General features: G+C 43.3%; 1 protein-coding gene across 4 annotated transcripts in view; it reads left to right on the forward strand.

Moving 5' to 3' along the window:
* The window catches only part of PRLR (prolactin receptor), a 235,159-nt gene that overhangs the window by 46,500 nt on the left and 172,232 nt on the right, over nt 1-16,427 (forward strand). The gene's annotated exons all lie outside the window — the stretch shown is intronic.

Raw genomic sequence — 16,427 nt, forward strand, 5'->3', positions numbered from 1 at the left:
AATTGTTCTTAAACTTTGATATTCAGTAGAACTTCAGGTTCTTTCTTATTTTACCAAAAGTCACAATTGCAGCTGATAGTAAAGGCCAGTTTGCCCTAACTATATGAGAGGTTCAAAACAAGTAACCTGACACCATTTTTTAAAACCTCATATCCCAGGGTGGAAAGTCAAAAGAATTTTAAGTCTTTTCTACATGAGGGGTTTAATCCACACTTTGTGTTTGTGCACTAATTATTTTGTGTTAGGTGACCCACAATAACTGCATCCATATGGCCAGCTCTTTTCTACCTTGTCCTTACATCTATACAGCAAGGATTTAATCTGGAGTGAATGCTCAGCAGTGTAGGCAGGTATCCCACACAGCTCTGCCTTGATGCTGGGTTCTATACAGTCTGGGATGGACATAGTGGGATGCATAGCAAATGCCATCTGAAGTAACTGGAATTCTGGAACTTGTGGCCAAACTAAAAAATTCATGATTCCTCTAATTTTCAGAATGCTGTCAGGCAGCATGGACAGAACATTGACAAAAACTGATAGTAAGAACCTAGTAGAGAATATTTGAGCTCTTACAAATGAGTTGCTTTTTGCTTTGGAAAGCAGCTTGTAATGGAATCTACAACCCCCATATGAACAGAGGCAGCCCTTTCTGCAGAGCAAGCTGCACAACTGCCATGACAGCCAGTCAAAAAGGTGGTTGTAGCAGCTACAACCAATAGAGGAAACAAGGCCTGCTACATAAGGAGAAAGCTCAGAGAAGGAAAGGATGCAGAAAGACCCAGGGGAGTGAAGGGGTAATATCCCTGCACCAGGCCGTCTCCAGAAGCAAGGCCCAAAGGGACTGAAGCAGTTTGCTAGGCCTAATTAGAGGCCAGGAGCCAATAATTGCTCTGATGAGGGACTAACCAAAGAGAGCCTGTTAAGAGTAATAGCGACTCTTGACAGAACGCTTTGAGGACTGGTGGCACAGCTGCTGTGCTGTGGGACAGGTTTGACAGCTGCACCACAATCAGCAGGAAAAGGAAGACACTGAGCAGATGCTTGTGAATAAACTTCCCTGGAGCAGCTTCATGGAGTGCAGCACTATTTCTGGACTTGAGAAACAAGCACTGACTGTTGGAAAGGAACTGTGGAGTGAAAAGTAGTGTGTCAGGGTCATAGCCTGTAGCAAAGCCAGTCTCCTAGCAACATAAGGAGGCCAGCTGGCCATGATAAAAGATGTCTGACAGTGCCATCTGATCAGTTGAAGAACTCTGCAGGTTGATACGTAAGCTCTGTTGAGGGCAGCGGTCCAGTGCTAAATTCCTTCCTAAACTGTGCTGGGGCTCTGGGTGGGTGCATGGAGTACTACTTCTGCCAGGTGGCCCCAGCACAGAGCTGATGCAGGGAAGGGTCCCTCTGCCTGGCCATGGCAGCTGTGGGTTGGAGAAGGGGGTGTCTCCTTCCTCTTGCTGCTGTTCTGTTTTAGGGCTTGGAAAGGCGCTTTTTGTCCCCTGGCTGTGGCAGCTCTGTGTTGGGCCTGGGGAGGTGGGGTACCTTCTACCCTAGGCTGCAGTAGCTCTGTGCTGGGGGGGGGGATGCCTCTCTCTCTCCCATGGGACCAACCCAAAGCTTCCTCAGAGCTCCAGCTGCCTTCCATGTCTCCCATCTACCCTAGACTGGACCTGTCCTGGCTGGGAGAGAGGTGCCCATCCCCCAGCTTTTCCCGATGGAACTGTTGTGATGGTGGAAAGGTGCCCCTCACCTGTCCCTAAGGTGCTGTGGTGAGAGAGGGCCAGAGGATGTCCTCCTCCCAGAGCAGCCTGTACCTCAAGCACCTCATCCCTGGCCCCACCCAGACAGAGCCCTTGCATCCCAACCCTCCATTCCAGCCCTGAGCCCCCTCCCCCCCAACCCCACTTGAGTCTACACCTCCAGCCAGAGCCCTCATACTCCTTTTCATCAACCTTCTTCCCCAGGCCTGACCCTTCTCATACACTAAGAACCCCTTGTCCCTTTCCCTGCCACGTGAATTTTCTTATGTGTACCAGTATGACGGCACCTCCACGTTGGTCCACATAAGAACCTTCATTCTGCTTGGGTGGTAAAAATTAGAAGGAACATTAGTCCAGTGGCTTCATAATGTGTTCCGAACTCACTGCTCTGCTTGGTCCTGTGTCTACCTCTATCTCTAGTCTTGCCTCTGCCTGTTTCTGGACCCGTTCCAACCCTCAACTTCTTCCTGATGTCTTACACCTGGCACAGAGCTGCAGCTTCACCAGCGTTCGACTCTGATTCCTGTTTAACTCTTTGGTTTAGGTTTAGGTTTATGACACCTAGTAATGACTCTTGGCTTTTCTCTTGGACTCACCCTTTTTGGATTCAGCTCTAACTGGAGGGCCAGACTCTTGTTCCAACCACTAGGTCAGACTCCCCCCAACATGCTTGCTAACAGTGGCTGTGAAATCGAATAGCCTTTGGCTTCGTAAAATCTGCTTGCATCTCGACACAGAGCAGCAGTGTCAGGACAGCAGCATGAGATCCCTTAAACATGCAGAAGCGTGTAGCCTTAGTAATCTGGAAGTTCAACACTGAATTGCCACTGGTAAGTAGTTAACTCAGTTTGGCTTGGGCAGGTTGGCTATTGTGGTAGAGGTGTGTGCTGCTGTGAATATGTTTATAGGGCGATAATGGGTGTCAAAATTTGGTAGCACTCAGGTGGTTCTTGTTGAGTTTGCCTGTTAAGAGTTCCCAAATTGTATTGTGCTACTGATAGGACTCTGCCTGTATTTTGTCTCCCACACCAGGCCTCAGAGCTCATAAGTCAAAAAGAGTATTTTCCTCATTGTGCTCAAGGCCTGATTGAATGCCATGGGAGGTCCACAATGCAAGGATCGTTAGGAACCCATGTTAATTTTCACTGAAGGAAAAAGGCAGAATTTACTCCCAGGACCAGTACAGACATAAATGGTGTTGAGATTCCCCTAGTCATTCTAGGAGACCCAGCTTATCCTCTGCTTCCCTGGCTGATGAAGCCTTTTACTGAATCTGTGGGCATATGAAGGAATTATTTAACAATCAGATGAAAGGAGAATGCATTTGGCAGCCGAAGAGGAGATGGCAATTGCTCATGACTAGTCTAGAGACAGCAAAGGGATACCAGTTTTGTGGTGTTATTGCTTAGCTCTATCTTGCACATCTGTGAGAGCAAGACAGAGGCGCAAAGACATTCCAGATGCTATGAGCAGCTGATGAACTGGCCTCTGCAAAATGGTATTTGCTGGGGCCACCCAGTCACGGATGCCTTGTGCTTTTACTTGGGTGAAAAAAAGTTGAAAATGTTGTGATGTGCTATAAAATTTAGTTACAATTTTACAAGTTCAGTCTCTTCTTACTGGACCTGGGCATGCTGCTTTGACACTGGTAGTGTGGCACTTCCCCAAGATGGATTTGGACACTCTTGCTCAGAAAGCAGAAACCTGCTCATTGGAGGTGCAAGTATTTTGTCGGCAAAAGTGCCCACAAACAGCGTTCACACAAGCTGACTTTTAGCAGCGAGGCTCTGTTGGCACAGCCTTGTTGCTTCAAGCCCTGTAGTGTACACATAATCTTAGGAATGTAGGGATGAAGTAAGAGCAAGCCAAACATGGACAATGCAGTAAAAGAGCACTGCTGCAAAGTAACCAAACTGATACAAAAACGTGTAATGTAACGTACAGTAAATGCAATAAGACGTAATGTATTGAAAGGGGCAGGGTTTCTGTGTAACTTCGGAGCAGTGATGTATTCCCCATCCACCCCCATTGTCTTCTGAGTATGATCAGCTCAGCCTAGCTTCACTGGATGCCAAATAGATACCCAAGTGATGAAATCTGGAGTTGAACTAAGTTCTTGGGAAGTCCAAAGGTAAAGAGGTCTCAGAGTGAATCCCAGAATGGATGTCTGTGCTGTAATTAAAAACCTGCAGCTAGCATATGCCAGCTGATTTGGGTTCAGCCTATGGGATGTTTTAATTGCAGTGTTCACATTTCAGCTTAGGATGCAGCCTGAGCTCTGGGACCCTGTCTACCTTGCAGGGTCATAGAGCTGAGGCTGCAGCCCAAGCTTGAATGTCTTGGGTATCTAATTGCAGTATAGGCCTACCCTTAGTGAATAGGCCCTGGGCTCTCAACTTCTTCACTGGCTTCATTGGCTGGCCAGCCTGCCTTGTCAGTCTGGCTGATCTAGAGAACTGGCCTCTCCCTGTTGTCCATGGAGCACTGCCAGTCTCAGGATCTTAATTCCTCTTCAGCCATTTCCCTTTCTCCTGTAACAACAAGGTCAAACAAAAAAAATCCACTGCAGCTCAGTAAGAAGCCAGCAGCTCCCTTACACAGGCAGGCCGTAGTCTTGGGGGTTGCAGCACTTCAGGAGCAGGAGCTAGGGGAACTGAGAAAATTAACAAGTAATTATTCTTATTTTAGTTTCCATGGTATCAATGATTATATATTTCATTAACTATTGGAACGTCATCCCAAAGTTTTTTCCACAGATATGGGAGAGGCTTACTGTAGTAAGCTGTTATGTATCTTACTTAGCCTGTTCTTATGGACAGATGGTGGGATTCCAACAACAGTTGTAGTACCAGATGGAACAGTAAGGGTGCTGAGGATAGCCCTTCACCAAGTGGTACAGATTACAAAGGAAGGATAACATGCACTGGATGAATTATTGTCAGATATTCGCCAGAGAGGGCATGAAGTTGCAGCCAAGCTAAGCCACATTCATAGTATCTTGTCTGTTCTCCTGCAGTGCGTGGAACAGCTAAAATTGCTTTCTTCGTACGTCTTTGAGTTTATGTTCTTCACTTGTACCTGAAATTTGACTATTTCATTCACAACTAGAGAGAGAACTATGTTAGTCTATATTCTATCAAAACAAAAAAGCAGTCCAGTAGCGCTTTAAAGACTAACAAAATAATTTATTAGGTGGTGAATTTTCGTGGGACAGAGCCAGTTCTTCAGACCATAGCCATACCATACCAGAACAGACTCAATATTTAAGGTGCAGATAACCAAAAATTGTTATTGATTACACTTTTTCTGATTTGTCTACCTTGATAACAATTTTTGATTCTCTGCGCCTTAAATATTGAGTCTGTTCTGGTATGGTATGGCTATGGTCTGAAGAAGTGGGTCTGTCCCACGAAAGCTCATCACCTAATGAATTACTTTGTTAGTCTTTAAAGCGCTACTGGACTGCTTTTTTGTTTTCATTCAAAACTGAATTCATTGGATAGTTCAAAATAAGTTATGATTCCCTGAGGGCTCGTATGTAACCTGGAAAAAACAGAAACAGCACGCCACATCACTAATCCCAATGGTATGGGCACTCACCGGAGAGGTGGTAGATCTCTTTTCGGTTCCCCTTTATTTACATTGGGTGAAGTGGGGGGGACGACCTTGAACTGGAAGTCACCCACCTCCCAAATAAGCATTCTCACAATGAGGCTAGAAGCTACAAGGGAGTGCCACCTCTCCTTAAACAACATAGGTGCCTAACTCCAAAGAGGGATGACAGTTGAAAATCAATAGCTTCTACAGGGTCTCTCTGCACTGACCTATCAAGCTCCAACCTCAGTTGTTACACACAGTTTCCCACATCAATATGCAGGTTTTGCATTTGTTGTTCTGCAGGATCTGGTGTGGCTTTGAGTTGGCACATCCACCTTGTCTCTCTGATTCCCCGGGGGCTGGACTGGCTGCACTACTCTGGATTATCAGACAATTATAAAATGATTGTAGTACAGTATTTTACTGGAATCTAGAAAACACAGCTACATGTTAATAAGCTGCTTTAAAGGCACAATTAAATTTTTCTAACATAATATGCTTTTTATTTTTCCATTAATATTGTCAATTTCACAGTTTTTTAGAACCCTGAGATTTTGGCAACATAATTTAAATGTTTGTCTGTTTATTGGATATTATGCATTATCATTGCAGTTTGTTCAATTGTAGCTGTTGCCCAATTTGGTTAAATTTCTTGTCTGCTACTTTCAAAGGATTTATATCAAATGAATGCATTTTAACTGGAACACTTAAAAAAAAAATAAAAAAAGCCACATTGTATGGTTCTTTTGACCATTTACTTTTGACAAGTGTAATTTGGTCTTAATTATTTGTAATGCTCAACCATGTGTTAATATACACTACCATTACTTACAGAAAAAATTAAGTTTCAGTAGTACAAGATCTCTATGGAACTTTTGCTGAGAAATGGTGTTAGACTCTTGGGTTTTGGTAATGATAATTTTCAGATTTGTGCACAAGTGATTCCGTTAGCACTGTTCAACCCAGTTTATTTTTCCCCCTAGCAGGAAGTTGCTTGATGCATATGAAGAATAGATACTGAATTAAATAACCATGTCTTGATATTGTCTGTGAAAAAATGATATTCACTGCAGTCCCTGACTCTGATAATAACCAGAAGTTCCAAACCCCCTTTTCCTTTAATGTTGCCCAAAGTCCAAATGTCATTAGAAAATCAGTATCATACTTTGGATATGAGATGGACTTTGGAGTTTAAATAAATATTAAAGGCACTTAGTCTTAGTCTTACTCTCTGCCATTGTTGGGGGAGATGAGAGGTTCTGGTGCAGAAGGACAGAGTGGTAGGGTGCCCCAAAGAGCAGGTTGGCAGGCTCAGTGGTATGATCAGCTCATTAGGTGACAGTCTCATGTACTCCAGCTTGTCACAATATGGTTTGACTATCCTTTCCAGTCTGTACAAGGACCAGCTCAATATAATTGGAGGTCATGGTATTTATCTCTTGCTCTAATTTAGCATATTACTCTACAATAACTTATGCCATAGATTCTGAATCAGGAAGGGTCCACTGTGAGTGTGTGACCCCCTGGATAATGCGTAATACTTCCACAAAGTAATTGGCAGAAGAAATCTTTTAGAAATGCAGACTTTGCTAAAAGGTCAGCATGGATTTGTCATCAGCCCAATTCAGATACTGATCTGCAAAACAAAAAACTGTGAAGTATGATATCATAACAGCGATACTTAATCAAAAGAAAGGGTCTCTCTCTTTTTTTTTTTTTTTTTTAAAGGTTGAAATGTATTTGGGAAACAGATACTTCAAGAGAAATATTTACTCTAAGCAAGCAGGCAGTTTAGTTTTTACCAATCAAGAGCTACTTCCTGCAAACACTACCAAGTATATTGTATACCACTGCTGTGACTAGTGACATTGAAAAGGTTATCTTCCTATTTAACATTATATATCTGGTGTGATAGAGCCTTAAGTTAATTTGTGTTTACTAGTAGACAGGTAAACAGTCTGCCCATCCTCTGAGAATTTTTCAGTCCTGGGATCTTCACTTGTGCCTTCACAAGTCCTCTGAGAGACATGGCATATCTAAACTCAATCCACAAATCCTTGTTTTTTGTTGTTGTCCTCATTAAGTAGAGGATATGTAAGAGTAAACAAGAAAATGGAATCAGCTAGTGGTGCAATGAAATAATGATTCCTAGTACTATCAATTTCATAATCCAGTTGGTATACATAGATCTAAGAAGACAGAACTCCCTCAAAGAGGTTAGAGCAGTGTTTCCCAAAGTGTAGTCCACAACCCAGTGCCGGTCCTTGGGAAAAAAATACCGGTCCTTATAATATATACTAATTATCACTATATACTATTATTATTGTGAATAAATAATAAACAGTGACAATTTTTAATATGTGTTTATATTTTTGGGCCACAAATAAAGGTACTGAAAAAAACTGAATCCCAACTATATAAAGTTCGGGAAACCCTGGGTTAGAGTATAAAACTCCAAACTCAGGTTAAAGAAAGGGATCTGTCATAAAGGTGAAGTAAGTTGGTTTATTTCACAAAAGGTATCATTTTAAAGTTCCCATGTCTCTCTATCCCACTTTTGGTTAAACAATATCTTAACGTTGTAAGATAACGCAGGCAATTAGATGAACGTAAGGCTTGAGAGCCAGTGGTTGTGGAAGAAGGGAGGTGCAAAAAACCAAGCATTTCAAATTAAATTAAAAAGGAATAATGAATAAAAGGAAGCAGATTGCATCACGAAGCCATCAGAAGCACCCTGATAAAAGAGAAGAATTGAGTAGAAGTTGATTAAGGGCTTTAGAGAGGTGAAAAGAGTTGACAGCACATAATACTCAAGCTATGGCATACCAAGGAGTTAGGACAGATGTAGAGCTGTGCAGAGCTTTGAAAATGAGTTTGTGTGTTGTAAAATTAGACTAGAAGCCAGAAAGGGCTTCCAAGGGGTGGGAAGAATTACGTGATCAGATCAGTGATCAAGATAGATGAATAACTACCTCATGTTGAATGGTATGGAGAGGAGAGAAATAAGGATGCCTGCTAGTAGCTCATTGTAGTGTGAGGTGTCAAAGGTTTAAATAAGATTTCTGGCACGGAATGTATTCCACTATGTCAAAGAAGGTTTACTAGGTTATTCAAGAAGTTAAGTAATGGCAGAAGTCAAGAAAACTTCAGAAAGAAACATATGGTTAAATATTGTGCAGTGAATTTTCTGTCCTGTTCAGATTTCAGGTGTGTGTCTCATGGGTCTTAACTTTTTAACCAAGCCAGGAGAACTGACATAGCTCTTAAAAGAATTTTCATCCCTTAAAACAGCAGTGTCAAAGTTAGAATGAACCAAGACCTGCACTAACAATTGTGCATACCCCTGCTCAAGGAGTATAGCGTTCCAGTTGTGTTGCTTCCAAGCTATCAAATGAGTTTCTCATTGTCTGCACTTGTATTTTAAACACCAAGGAGAAAGAGTTTGGGATCCTGGGAATAAAGAAAGAGGGAATTGAGGCCCTCTGATCTGCAGCTTAACCTTGAAACAAGGGTCACTGGGAAACTTTGAGGCTACGTCTACATTGGAGAGTTTTGTCAACCAAAACCAGTGTTTCGTTGACAAAACTTGTGGAGTGTCTACACGCAAAATGCGGCACTTCTGCCAATAATGCTCTGCCTCTCTGTGATGAGGAATAACACCTTTGCTGACAGTTTCTGTTGACAAAAAAGCCATGCAGATGTTCTGGGAGATCCTCTGTCGATAGATGGGGCTTCCGAGTCGTTGGGCAGCCCTGTCTGCTGAACTTTCCAGTTGGCTGTTCTGTCGGGAGAGGGCTGGACAGTCCAGCCACTCTCTGTTGACAAAGGAGATTGAAAAAAGCAATCTGCCTTTATGTATAGATGTGATCCGTTGACAAAGGTTTTGCTGGACGAGCTCTTCCAACAGACACTTCTGTTAATAGATGCTTCTAGTGTAGACATAGCCTGAGCAAGGAGAACCTTTGAGCTATGCTGTGGCAAGCCCTTGGGAGATTTGTTTTGTGATTTCTTTGCTTGTCTTTATTTTCAGGTAAAAGGTCTCTTGCTTATAAGTTCTTTGAGATCTCTCAGCCTTTTTGTGGTGCACAAATGAGAATCCTGGATTGGTTAATGCTATCTGTAAAGAAAAATCTACTTCCCTCTCCTTTTCTGACTGTGCTGTTGAAAAAGGATTCTCACTTAACCAACTATGGCTCCATGGAGGTTAAAGGCTTTTTTTTTTCTTTTAATCATTTCACTGCATACAACTTTTCTGCCGTTCAGTAATTTAATTTGGCACTGGCTTATTTTGGGAGCTTCCTCTCCCATAATACTGAAGGCAGTAACTGAAATGTTCAGAGGGCAGCATTTGGTATCTTGCAAAGACTGAAATGTAGGTGGCCTGGTCCACACTATACATTAGTACTATTCTTCTCAGAGTTAAAAGTCAGATTCTAGGGAACACTTTAGTATTACAGTTGCAGAGAGCTAGCCATGTTAGTCTGTATTATAGCAAAACAAACCAGCAGTCATGTATTACTTTCAAGACTAACAAAATAACTTAGTAAGTGATGAGCTTTTGTGGAACAGACACACTTCTTCAGATCAATAGCATTTCCAGTACAGACTGACGGTTATTTAGTACAGAGGTCCAAAAAAATTGAAATAAAAACTGACAAATCAGATACACAGATGTGAGTAGGGGGTGAGGGCTACAAGATACAAGGGTCTTGCCTAAAACCATTAGGAATACCAAAAGAAAGGAAACAATCCTTGTAATGCATGAGTTAATTGTTATCTCTAGCAATGCCTCTCTACTGTATACATCAGACAAACTGGGCAAACACTTTGCCAAAGAATGAATGGGCACAGAGCAGACATTAGGAATCTTAATACACATAAACCTCTCAGTGAGCATTTCAATGTGGTGGGCCATTCTGTTAAAGATCTGAGACTATGCATCCTGCAACAGAGACTTTAACAGCAGATTACAAAGGGAGATGTGTGAACTGGTGTTCATACTCAAATTAGATACATTAACCCTTGGTCTCAATAGAGATAGCAATTATCTTATGCATTGGAAGGACTCTTTCCTTTCTTTTGGCATTTGTAATGATCTCAGGCAAGACTATTAGTATCTCTCTCCCTCACTGTCCCCTTCAGGTCTGCGTGTCTGATTTCGCAGTTTTTATTTCAATTTTTTTTTGGACGTCTGTACTACATAACTGTCAGTCTGTACTGGAAATGCTGTAGATCTGAAGAAGTGGGTCTGTCCCACAAAAGCTCATCACCTAATCAATTACTTTTAGTTTTTAAAGTGCTACATGACTGCTTGTTTCTTTTGTTTCGTATTACAGGTTGAACTTCTCTAGTCCAGATATATTCCCAAACTCTCTCGTTTGGGAATATCTGTAATTCAGCATGATTTTGGTTAGCCAGATGATCTCTTATTATGGGTGTGGCCAAATTTCCTGTGATCCCATAAAATTTATTTACAGCTACCAGTCCTAGCTCTCAGTATTTTGTGCTGTTATTCAGCTATAATTTACTCCTAAATGTTTTATAAGTAGTCAGTAAGCAGTGGAACCATTGGTAATACTGCTAGACAATATTCTTCTCCTGTGGTCCAGCAAATTCTCTTGCTCAGCACAGGTCAGGTCCTGAGGGTGACATACTAGAGAGGTTCAACCTGTATTGCAGAATGTGGGACTATTGCAGAAGGAGGTCTTCAGAGAGCAAAAGTAGAAACAAATAGTTCTGTCATCTGTACATCACAATAGCTCTGGTTGACAATTGTAGTTCTGTGCAGAGGGATAAGATGGCAAAAGGATTATCTGCTTTTAAGTGTCTTCTGCAGTAATTACTTCACATGTTGAGCATCTGGGGCCACAAACAGTGGAACTGAATATTTGGCACTGAAGTAATTACATAAATGCTTCTGTTTAATGTACCCTTAACAAATAACTGTTGTTTTTACGTGCTCTTGTTATCAAAGAGACAAAGTGTACAATCCAGGCCTTTGTATATAAAATTAAAAGTACAGAGTACACAATGTGCACTGAAAGTGTGAGTCCCCAGCTTCACTATGTAGCACAGTGTAACTAATGAGGAGGCCTCCAAGAGCCATTCCTGCTCATTAATGAAGAAAGGGGAGGGAGGGAGCAGTAAAACTCATTTAGACTGAGACAATGTCAAGCATGAATGAACTGGCTTTACCAATAGCATGCATGAAAATCTAAAATAGATTTGGGTCAATAAAACTGGAATAGGGGACTCCTTTTCATATCCAACTTCCTAACATCAGAGAATCTTCCAGTGACTGACTTTGACTTGGACTGTCCCTATGCCCACTGGAAGTTTTTCATCCTGGTTACTTGGCAGGTGCTAGAGCAAAAAAAGAGAGGAGCCTAGAATATGGGATGGGTGTGGAGTGTTCTGTATTTATGAATACAGTACGTTGACCTACTTATCTGAATGTTTCCTCCTAATATTTTTGTTTAGGTTCGCAGAGGATGGTAAGAAAAACTGACAGAAAGCAAGCAAGCTCTTAATAAGTCACTTCTTAACTATATGCTGAGGATTACAAGTATCAGAGAGAGAACCGTTACAGTCTGTATCTTCAAGAATAACGAGAAGTCCTGTGGCACGTTGTAGACCAACAGATATTTTGGAACATAAGCTTCCATGGGCAAAGACCTGCTTTATCGCATGCATGATTGGGGGATGGGGTTCCAGAGCAGTATTTAAAGTGTGGGGTCCCAGTAAAAGGGAGGGCTAGAGCTGACAAGGTCAATTCAAGGTGGAAATGGCCCATTATCAGTAGTATGTATCAAAAGAAGAAAAAACAAGTCAGATCAGACAGGGGGATGTGGAACCGTTGTCAGCGTCTAATGGAGACATATTAACACCCAGGGCAGAGAAGCTCTTTTGGTAAGGGGCCAGCCACTCCCACTCTGTGTTTAATCCTTGGTTGATGGAGTCAAATTTGCAAATAAATTGCCGCTCAGAGATTTCTCTCTTCATATGATTTTTGAAATTTCTTTGTTTTAGGACTGCTACTTTTAAATCTGTTACTGAGTGTCCAGAGAGACAGAAGTGCTCTCCCACAGGTTTCTGTACATTACCATTCGTGATGTCTGATTTGTGTCCATTTATTCTTTTATGTAGAGACTGTCCAGTTTGGCCAATGTAAATTGTAGTGGGGCACTGATGGCACATGATGGCATATATTAGATTAGTAGATGTGCAGGTAAAGGAGCCCCTTATGGTATGGTTGATGTTAGGTCCTGTGATGATATCACTGGTGTAGATATGTGAGCAGAGTTGGCAGTGAGGTTTGTTGCAGGGATTGGTTCTAGGTTTAGAGTTACTGTGTTGTGATCTATAGTTGCTGGTAAGAATTTGTTTAAGGCTGGCAGGCTGTCTGTAGGTGAGGACAGGCCTGCCTCCCAGGTCTGTGAGAGTGAAGGGTCATTGTCCAGGATGGGTTGCAAATCACTGATGTTGCATTGGAGAGGCCTTAGGTGGGGGCTATATGTGATGGTCAGTGGTGTTCTCTGGTTTTCCTTGCGAGGCCTGTCTTGTAGCAGGTGGCTTCTGGGTACCTTTCTGGCTCTGTCAGTCTCTTTCCTCACTTCCTTAGGTGGGTATTGTAGTTTGAGGAAAGCTTGGTAAAGGTCTTGTAGATGTTTGTCTCTGTCTGATGGATCAGAGCAAATACGGTTGTACCTTACTGCCTGGCTGTATACAATGGATCGTGTAGTGTGCCCTGGATGGAAGCTGGAGGCATGTAGATATGCATAGCGGTCCGTGGGTTTTCGGTATATGGTGATATTTATGTGACCCTTGCTTATCTGCACAGTAGTGTCCAGGAAGTGGATCTCTTATATGGACTGGTCCAGGCTAAGGTTGATGGTGGGGTGGGAACTGTTGAAATCACAGTGGAACTCTTCAAGATCCTCCTTCCCATGGGTTCAGATGATGATGATGTCATCAATGTAGCACAGGTAGAAAAGGGGTGCTAGGGGATGAAATCTGAAAAAGTGTTCTTCCGGGTCAGCCATAAACATATTGGCATACTGTGGGGCCATGCAGGTGCCCATAGCAGTGCCACTGATTTGAAGGTATAATTTGTCCTCAAATCTGAAATAGTTGTGGGTGAGGACAAAGTCACAAAGCTCCGCCACCATTTGTGCCTCGGTCTCATCAGGGATAATGTTCCTAACAGCTTGGAGCCCATCTTCATGTGGGATATTGGTGTGAAGGGCCTCTACATCCATGGTGGGCAGGATGGTGTTTTCAGGAAGGTCACCAATGGATTGTAGTTTCCTGAGGAAGTTGGTGATATCTGGAAGTGAGCTGGGAGTGCTGGTAGCGTAGGGTCTGAGTAGAGAGTCTGCATAACCAGACAGTCCTGTGGTGAGGGTGTCAATGCCTGAGATGATGGGGTGTCTGGGATTCCCAGGTTTATGGATCTTGGGTAGCAGATAGAATAAACTTGGTTTGATTTCAAGGGGTGTGTCTGTGTAGATTTGTTCCTGTGTTTTTTATAAGGAGGGTCTTAAGCAGATGCTGTAGTTTCTTTGTGTATTCCTCAGTGGGATCCTGGGACAGAGGCTGGTAGAATGTGATATTGGAGAGTTGCCTGGCAGCCTCCTTTTGGTAGTCTGTCCTATTCATGATGACAACAGCGCCTCCTATGTTGTCCTCTTGGATGACAATGTCAGAGTTGTTTCTGACACTCCTGTGCAGATAAGCGATGGTCACATAAATACAACTGTATACCGAAAACCCATGGGCCGCTATGCTTATCTATATGCCTCCAGCTTCCATCCAGGGCACACTACACGATCCATTGTATACAGCCAGACACTAAGGTACAACCATATTTGCTCTGGTCCATCAGACAGAGACAAACATCTACAAGACCTTTACCAAGCTTTCCTCAAACTACAGTGCCCACCTAAGGATGTGAGGAGACAGATTGACAGAGCCAGATAGGTACCCAGAAGCCACCTGCTACAAGACAGGCCTCGCAAGGAAAACCAGAGAACACCACTGGCCATCACATACAGCCCCTACCTAAGGCCTCTCCAGTGCATCACCAGTGATCTCCAACCCATTTTTAATTCTTTTGATACATACTAATGATAAGGGGCCATTTCCACTTTGCTGAATAGACCTTGTCAGCTTTAGCCCTCCCTTTTACTGGGACCTCACACTTTAAATACCCCTCTGGAACCCCCATCCCCCACTCATGCATCTGATGAAGCGGGTCTTTGCCCATGAAAGCTTATGCTCCAACATATCTGTTAGTCTATAAGGTGCCACAGGACTTCTTGATGCTGAGGGTTGTTTCAGGAAAATGACAAAGGCATCGTGTTTGAGAATTCTGTCTTTTGAGCTCCTTGCAGAGCCTAACCAAACTGGTCTTTGACAAATAGAGCCAAGAACTGACAAGAACAAAGACATTCTGGCTGTATGAAGAGAGACTCTGTGCAGAAGGGTGTACTTATTAGAGAAATCCTGACTTCACAAACACTTGTTCAAATGGCTGTAGGATAGTAGGTAAGACAAACCTGCATGTCGCATGTCATGGCCTCAGTCATGCAGGGTCCCAAAAGAATTAAAACATAAAGTGGAGGACCTCCCCTTTTGATAAACATTATCTGTATGCTCAGAAAAACGATGATGCCCTCCATTCCACCAAGGATTCCTCTACTATGCTCCCTTCCCTAAGTATGTACATGTTGCCAGTTAAGTGTGTCTGCTACTCCCCATATCAAAGGCCATGGGAACACTTCCGTCCCCAATGCCAGCAAGGTCTTTCTGGTCCAGCCTATCTATGGTTCACTGATCACACCTTTCACCGTTGCCTTTGCTCGTTTTTCCACTGCTAGGCTACCATTACCTCAGACAAGTGGGTCCTGAAGCTAGTGTCCTGGAGGTACTCTATCCCATTTACCTCTGCCCTGCCTGTCCACCCCCCATCCTATCCCTCTGTGGTGACTCTTCTCACAAGCATCTTCTCAACCAAGAGGTCCAGCACCTCCTTCTCCCAGGAGCCATGGAGCTGGTTCCCGAGGATTTCCGGGACAGGGGTTTTTACTCTACATACATCCTAACCCAGAAGAAAATTGGGGGCTGGAGGCCCATTCTTGACCGCAGACAGCTCAACAGTTACATCCTTTATGGACGGTTCAAGATGGTGATTCTCATGACCATTATTCCGGCTCTTGACAGAAATGATTGACTCTCAGTTCTCAACCTACAAGATGCATATTTACACATAACCATTCACCCAGTGCACGGGTGCATCCTTCGGTTCGTGGTGGGGCCCCACCATTGTCAGTACTGAGTCCTCATGTTTGGACTCTCCACTGTGCCCAGGGTTTTCTCCAAGAATTGGTGGTTGTAGTGGCCTACCTACACAGAGACGGGGTCATTATCTTCCCCTGTCTGGATGATTGCCTCATAAAAGGGCCGTCATTCACCAAAGCCCTTTGCATGGTGCAGGTCACCATGGACCTTCTGTTAAGCCTTGGCTTCCACATAAACAACGAGAAGTCCACGTTTCACCCTATGCAGTCCCTTGTGTTCATTGGGGTGCACCCCAACAGCAGTACCCCCAGGGTCACACTGTCCCCATAAAGGTTTCAGACCCTGTGTGATCTCATCTTAGTGATACACCTGTCTCCCACCATTACAGTGCACGTATGCCTCAGATTGCTGGGCCACATGGCCACTGTCACATACAGGGTCAGCCTAGCCAACTTCACATGTGCTGTCTTCAGTCATGGCTCAGCATGTGCTACTGTCTAGTCAGAGTTCCGTTGACCAAAACTATGGTCATTGCACCATGCGTACTTTCCTCTCTCCAATGGTGGACGTGTCCGGCAACTTTCTCTCCTGGGTGCTGTTCCACCAAAAGCCCCCGTCAGTCACGCTTACTAAGGATAGTTGCCTTATGAGCTGGGGAGCCCTTCTTGGCTCTCACACTGTGCAGGGCAAATGATCCTTCACCAAACAGGTACTCCACATCAACCTTTTGGAGCTTTGGGCAGTTTGTTTTGCTTGCAAACATTTCTAAAGATATCT

Source organism: Carettochelys insculpta, chromosome 5 (genome assembly GCF_033958435.1).
Source record: "Carettochelys insculpta isolate YL-2023 chromosome 5, ASM3395843v1, whole genome shotgun sequence".
NCBI lineage: Eukaryota > Metazoa > Chordata > Testudines > Carettochelyidae > Carettochelys > Carettochelys insculpta.